This window comes from Sapajus apella, unplaced genomic scaffold (assembly GCF_009761245.1).
Source record: "Sapajus apella isolate SASKATOON/1434 unplaced genomic scaffold, GSC_monkey_1.0 scaffold40, whole genome shotgun sequence".
Taxonomy (NCBI): domain Eukaryota; kingdom Metazoa; phylum Chordata; class Mammalia; order Primates; family Cebidae; genus Sapajus; species Sapajus apella.
The window spans coordinates 11,323,864-11,331,330 of NW_022436980.1; the positions used below are offsets into that span (position 1 = coordinate 11,323,864).

Below are 7,467 nucleotides of genomic sequence, written 5' to 3' on the forward strand. Positions count from 1 at the left end.
TTTTCCTTTGAGTATCATTGTGGCCTCATAAATTAAAAACATTTTAAAGTTAATTTATCTTTTAATTTAAAAAATTGTTTTAATTTTAATTTTTTCTCTTGAGACAGGGTCTCATTCTGTTGCCCAGGCTGGAGTGCAGGGTGGTATGATCTTGGCTTACTGCATCCTCTGCCTCCTACCTCAGCCTCCCTAGTAGCTGGGACTACAAGTGTGCACCACCACACCCAACTAAGTTTTATATTTTTTGGTAGAGATGGGGTTTCACTGTATTGGCTGGGCTGGAAAAATTGCTTTTAAATTTAAGTTTTTTGTTTTGGTTTTGTCTTTTGACAGAGCCTTGCTCTGTCACCTAGGCTGGAGTGCAGTGGCGTGATCTTGGCTCAGTGCACCCTTTGTCTCCTGGGCTCAGGTGATCCTCCCACCTCAGCTGCCTGAATTGCTGGGACTACAGGCATTCACCACCATGCCTGGTTAATTTTTTTTTTATTTTTGTATTTTTTGTAGAGACGGGTTGCCATTTTGCCCAGGCTGATCTCCAACTCCAGATTCAAGCCATCCTCCTGCCTTGGCTTCCCAAAGTGGTGGGATTACAGGCATGAACCACTTCGTTTGGCCTGTTTTTAAATTTAACTTTTATCTATGTGCTATGACCAGTTATTGGGTTCGATTAGTTCATGCTTTATTTAAAATTGTTAGATGAACAATTAGCTTATATTTTTCACATATTGCTTTATCTGATTGTATAAAGACTATACTGGTCTCATTAAGAGAGTTTGGCCGGGCGCGGTGGCTCAAGCCTGTAATCCCAGCACTTTGGGAGGCCGAGGCGGGTGGATCACGAGGTCAAGAGATCGAGACCATCCTGGTCAACATGGTGAAACCCCGTCTCTACTAAAAAATACAAAAAATTAGCTGGGCATGGTGGTGCGTGCCTGTAATCCCAGCTACTCAGGAGGCTGAGGCAGGAGAATTGCCTGAACCCAGGAGGTGGAGGTTGCGGTGAGCCGAGATCGCGCCATTGCACTCCAGCCTGGGTAACATGAGTGAAACTCCGTCTCAAAAAAAAAAAAAAAAAAAAACAAAAAGAGTTTGGAAATGTTATCTTGTTTCTATTTTCTGGAACAAGTTGTATAAGAAAAGATTATTCAGTGCTAGAAAGGTCTGACATTTACATGTAAAGACATTTAGGCAAGAATTTATATTGAGAGGAGGAAGTATGTGACTGTTTGTTTCTTATTGTGTTATTCAAGTTTTCTATTTCTTTTTATGCTACTTGTTTCATTTTACATTTTTCCAGAATTTTATGTATTCCTTCCAAGTTTTCAAAGTTATCACCGTATTTTTCCTCTGCCGTGTCAGTATTTTCCCTTTTTAGATTCCATATTTTATTTGACTTTCCTCTTATTTTCCTGCTCAGTCTTATTAGAGATTTATTCATCTTATTAATCTTTCCAAAGTACAGTGACCAGGAAGGGTTCTTCAGGAAGCTGGCTTTAAGACAGAGTATGGAGCAGAGTCCCCAAACTACAGGCAACGATATGGGTGCTGAAGTCCGCTTTGCTGGCTGGCTGGCTGCTCGCTTCCTGCTGTGTGGCCCTGTTAGGAAGTGGGCATACAACAGAAAGTGGGCAGTGGGCAAGCGAGCGAAGCTTCATCTGTATTTACAGCCGCTCTCCATCGCTCACACTACCACCTGAGCTCCACCTCCTGTCAGATCAGTGGTGGTATTAGATTCTCATAGGAGCTCGAATTATCTAGAAATCAGCCCCACCATCTATGGAAAAACTATCTTCTATGAAACGAAAACTGGCCCCTGGCACCAAAAAGGTTGGGAACCGCTGGTGTAGAGTACAGGTGGTTAGGGAGTGCCCTTGGGATTGACACTTGGAGGGAAGAAGACAAGGTTAGGGAGAGGGAGAAGTCAGTTTGCAATGCACGCCTAAATCAAAGCCTTGGCCAGCTACTAGGAAAGTTCTGGGTCTATAACATCAGAGTTGACTCATCTCTGGTCAAATGGCCATGCCGTATACCCTAGCCTGATCAGTCACTGGTTGTAGAAAAGGCCATGACCTTGGGCAAGGGCACTCTTGTAAATGAGGGGATGTCTCAGGGGCCCATAGCTGGAAGCTATCTCCTGATGACATTTGGGTCCAAGTCCACTAAGACCAGTTTCTGGTTTTGATCATTCTTTGCCTTGCTCTTTTGTCTTCTATCTCCTTTATTTCTGTCATTGTTTTCCTTCCTCTGTGGTTCACTGAATTTATTCAGTTGTTCTTTTCCTAGTTTTTTGGCCTGTTAGATTAGTTTTTCGTATTCTCTGATCAATTTTTTTTTTTTTTTTTCTTTTTTTTTGTGACGGGGTTTTTTTTTTTTTTCCCAGGGGTGGGTGAAAATGCGCGATCTCGGCTCACCGCAACCTCCGCCTCCTGGGTTCAGGCAATTCTCCTGCCTCAGCCTCCTGAGTAGCTGGGACTACAGGCACGCGCCAGCATGCCCAGCTAATGTTTTGTATTTTTAGTAGAGATGGGGTTTCACCATGTTGACCAGGATGGTCTCGATCTGTTGACCTCGTGATCCACCCGCCTCGGCCTCCCAAAGTGCTGGGATTACAGGCGTGAGCCACCGCGCCCGGCTGATCAATGTTTTTAAAGCTAGAAGTTTCTTCATAAGAACTACTTTAGCTTTATATATAACCTGAGATCTTATATATTGCTCTAATTCTGGGAGCTACTCAGTCACTATTTATTCAAAACATTTTCTGCCCCATAGTATTTTTTTTACCTCTTTTGGGGCTCTTATTAAATATTGTTAACTTTCTTCCTTTATAGCTCTTGCATTTCTTTTTTTGCTTTTCTTTTTTTTTTTTTTTTTTTGAAACAGTGTGTCACTCTGTCACCCATCCTGGAGTGCAGTCGTGTCATCTCTGCTCACTGCAACCTCCGCCCCCTGGGTTCAAGCAGTTCTCGTGCCTCAACCTCCCAAGTAGCTGGGTTAATGTTACACGCATGTACCACCATGCCTGGCTAATTTTTGTTTTTTAGTGGAAACGAGGTTTTGCCATGTTGGCCAGGCTGGTCTTGAACTCCTGACCTCAGGTGATCTGCCCACCTTAGCCTCTCAAACTGCTGGGATTACAGCCACCAAGAGCTGGCCAGCGCACTCGGCCAGCTCTTGCTTTTCTTTCATAATTTTATCTTGGGTTTGGGTTTGGCAGATTGGAAATAGCAAGGCATCTGCCAGACAGGAGAAGTCCTGAACAAGGAGTTCCTAGGTTCCTCACTCTCTTCTGTCAGACAAAACAGGTAAATGCCCAGAATAAACTTAGGCTACCATAAAAGACAGTAACTCTGCTCCTCCTCAGCAAGCAAGCAGGATTCCCACCAGCTCCAGGATCACCCAAAGGTGCAAAAAAGACAGTATATACCGTCATTCCTCTGTCTGAATGATGGTCTCTAAACCACTTTGCTCGTCTTTTCTGTTAAAGTATGTCTAATCCTCCCACAAAATAAATAGCTTCAGTTTTTGTACTCTTTCCGAAGGTTTCTATTTCATACCTATGTTGTTTTTAAACTTAGCCGCCTGTAATTTATCCTCTTAGTTCTCAGCTCTGTGCAGAAAGGAAAGAAGGGCAGATAAGGAAGATGTTACGGTCCAAGTAAGCACTTAAGCTCATCCTTTACACTTAACTGCTTACATTTAGAACTCTGCAAGCTTGAGAATATGTGTGCTTGTGACCTGCAGTATATTCTGTGGAATTAAAACAAGGCAGTCCTGAATTCAGCCTATTGATGGCTAATGGCACACATGTCCAGTAGGCAGACTGTTTAGAGTGAGCCCAAACTTGCAGGGACAATAGAATAGGAAAATTTCCACATCATATGTCACATGGAAGCCATGCCAGTGGGGTGCTTAGTTGGGCTCTCCGGTCAAAATAGAGTTAGAGCAAAGTACTATAACATTTGTCTTCTGAAAGTATCAGTAATCAATGGTCTTCTAGTATAAACATGTCTTGCCTAAAGACCGGCTTGAAGACCAACACAGGATTGAAAAACATGATATCATTAGTCTTTGAAATAACTAATGGTCTAATTTAGTAACCCAAAGGAAACCAGTTCTGGCTCTACAGTAGTTATTGTCTAGCATTTCTGCCTGCCATTCTTTCTTCATTAAAATTTACATTTGGGGCCGGGCATGGTGGCTCATGCCTGTAATCCCTGCACTCACTTTGGGAGGCCGAGGTGGGTGGATTGCTTGAGGTCAGGGGTTTGAGACCAGCCTGGCCAACATGGTGAAAACCCATCTCTAAAAAAAAAAAAAAAAAAAAAAAAGGTACGTTTGTTCCATTTCTTTTCCTATTGTAGTGCACAAAACACCTAACGCTCTTGACCGCAAACTTAGTGTGTACAGCTCAAAGCTGCTCTTAAATACACCATTTCAAATTTGCTTCCAGGTACTAGAGAAGGTGGGATGTACTTTCAGACCATGTACCCTATTATGAAGGAATGGAAGAGGAGACAATTTGAATGAATCATCCTGATCTACAAAACAGTCATAGTGACTAGGACGCCCCAGTGAAGATGGTTGACTAGTGACACAGCCCCATCTAAAGAGCCCCTTTCTGTACGCCTGAAAACCCATTAAAATAAAGTCACTGCAGTTGGCCTTATATTTGTTCATTCAGTGTGTGTTAAGGATCCATCAAGAAATCAGACTGTCTCTGGTGTTACAAACTGACTGTGGTTGGGGCCACAGACAAATGAGAAGCACTGCAGAGAGGACAGATAAGGGAGAGGTGCCTGACTCAAGCAAGGAAGGCACAAGAGTAAATGAGTCCATCTGGACTTAGCCCTAGAGGCCAGGGTGAGAAGAAAAATGGTCTACATCTGTTCATGGTTTCTATGTGGCAGGGGCTGAGTTAGAAGTTGGTTGGACTCTGGTGAAAAAAAAAAATAGACATGGCCCCTGCCCTTATATAATGTACAGGATGGTAAAGAAGACTGGTACTATACAATGTACCTGCGGAGATCCAACATCTACAAAGAGAGAGACAAGGAGCCAACAAGAATCACTGCTAGAGGGGATCTTCTATCATTGTGCGGTAAGGGAAAGGCTTTCTAAACAAAGTCACATCTGAACTTGAAAAAGCAGCCATTCAGAAAACTGAGACCCACAGGTACTAATAATTTGCCCAAGCAAAGAGAACTAACACTTTTAGAATCCAGAATTTAAATTAAGTTGTCCTGATTCCAAAAAATTATAAATTTCTCATTAATTGTTCAACAGTTCCTAGAAAGCAAATTTCTTGAGGACAGAGGCTAAATTTTTATCACTCTTTTTTTTTTGAGATGGCGTCTCACTCTGTCGCCCAGGATGGAGTACAGTGGCACGATCTCAGCTCACTGCAGCCTCTGCCTCCTAGGTTCGAGGGATTCTCCTGCCTCAGCCTCCTGAGTAGCTGGTATTACAGGCACACGTCACCATGCCCAGCTTATTCTTGTATTTTTAGTAGAGGTGGGGTATTTCCATGTTGGCTAGGGTGGTCTCGAACTCCTGACCTCAGGTGATCCACCCACCTCAGCCTTTCAAAGTGCTGGGATTACAGGCTCCACGCCTGGCCCACTCTATCTTAAATCTAACACATAGTAAGACATTTAATCAGTTATTATTTAATTGATGCATTTGAAATATATAGCTTTTTATAGATAAACACATAGAACATTAAAGGCTATATAACAATAATATTCTAGAAGAGATCTGCTTTCAAATCTTTGATGAGTATACTAGACAATTTGGTTTAGGAAGAAAATGAATGAGGGTACAGGTAAGAGAATCAGGGATATATATTTATATCCTTAGGGTTATGTTGGAGGAATATATTACATAAAATAACACTAAAACATTGAAAGAAAATAAAGTGAGAAAGCTTTATATAATTTTTTTTTTTTTGAAGATTGGGAGTGTGTGTGTGCATAATAAAATATAATTCAAAATTCATGAGTTGTAGAAAGGGTGTACTGTTTCTCCTTGTCTCCTTCGGGATAGGAGGATCTAAGTGTTTTTATGTGTGTGTGTGTATCCCTTCAAGGTATATGCATATTTAGGCAAATTTATTATTTCAATTTTTCATTCTTATGAAAATGATGCAGTAAATAATATTGTATTTTTGCACTACCGTGAGTCTATTTTTATTATAAATTCCTAGACATGAAATTGCTAAGCAAAATATGGATATTAGTCATTGAAACTTTGTGGCTAGGTGTAGTGGCTCATGCCTGTAATCCCAGCACTTTGGGAGGCTGAGGTTGGAGGATTGCTTGAAGCCAGGGGTTCAATACCAGCCTGGGCTATGTAGCAAGACCCCCATCTCTACAAAAAATAAAAATATTAGCCAGGCGTAATAGTATGCGCCTGTAGTCCCAGCTCCTTGGGAGGCTGAGGCAGAATGATCACTTGTGCCCAGGAGGTCAATGCTGCCATGATCATACCACTGCATTGCAGTCTGAGCAACAGAGAGAATAATTTTTGCTAAATTACCCTCCATAGAGATTAGTTCAGTGTGCATTTCTATGCATTCCATGATGATTAAGAGGGCCTGTTACTTTACAATCTCATCAAATGAGTATAAAATAGTTTTATGCATTTTTTTTTTTTTATGAGATGGTTTCCAGATTTGTCCATGTCCCTGCAAAGGACGTGAACTCATCCTTTTCTATGGCTGCAGAGGATTCCATGGTGTGTCTGTGCCACATTTTCTTTATCCAGTCTATCACTGATGGGCATTTGGGTTGGTTCCAAGTCTTTGCTATTTGTAAACAGTGCTGCAGCGAACATACATGTGCATGTGTCTTTATAATTGAACGATTTATAATCCTTTGGATATATACCCAGTAATGGGATTGCTGGGTCAAATGTATTTGTAATTCTAGATCCTTGAGGAATTGCCACACTGTCTTCCACAATGGTTGCACTAATTTACACTCGCACCAACAGTGTAAAAGTGTTCCTATTTCTCCATGTTCTCTCCAGCAACTGTTGTCCCCAGATTTTTTAATGATCACCATTCTAACTGGCATGAGATGGTATCTCAATGTGGTTTTGATTTGCATTACTCTAATGACCAGTGATGATGAGCATTTTTTCATATGTTTGGAGGCCAAATGTCTTCTTTTGAAAAGTGCCTGTTCATATGCTTCGCCTGCTTTTTGATGGGGTTGTTTGTTTTTTTCTCATAAAGGCAAAAAATTTTTGCAAGCTACCCATCTGACAAAGGGCTAATATCCAGACTCTACAAAGAACTTATTATTCCTTCATATTAAGCACTCCTCTCTTTACTTCCAATGACTGAGTTAATATAAAGGAAAGTTTATGTTAGGAAAAGAGTTAGGAAAGGAATCTTTCTAACCCTTTTCCTTAGTTAAAAGTTACTTAGAGTTAAATCTTAAACATCAGTTTCTCAGAGAAAGGATC

The 7,467-nt window shown here is 41.3% G+C and overlaps 1 long non-coding RNA gene across 1 annotated transcript in view; it reads left to right on the top strand.

The window, feature by feature from the left end:
- LOC116565496 overlaps positions 1-4,666 on the top strand; it is a 13,531-nt gene extending 8,865 nt beyond the window's left edge. The window contains exon 2 of the long non-coding RNA XR_004275468.1: positions 4,451-4,666. This is a non-coding gene — a long non-coding RNA (uncharacterized LOC116565496). The remainder of the gene's footprint in view (positions 1-4,450) is intronic.
- The last annotated feature ends 2,801 nt before the right edge of the window (positions 4,667-7,467 follow it).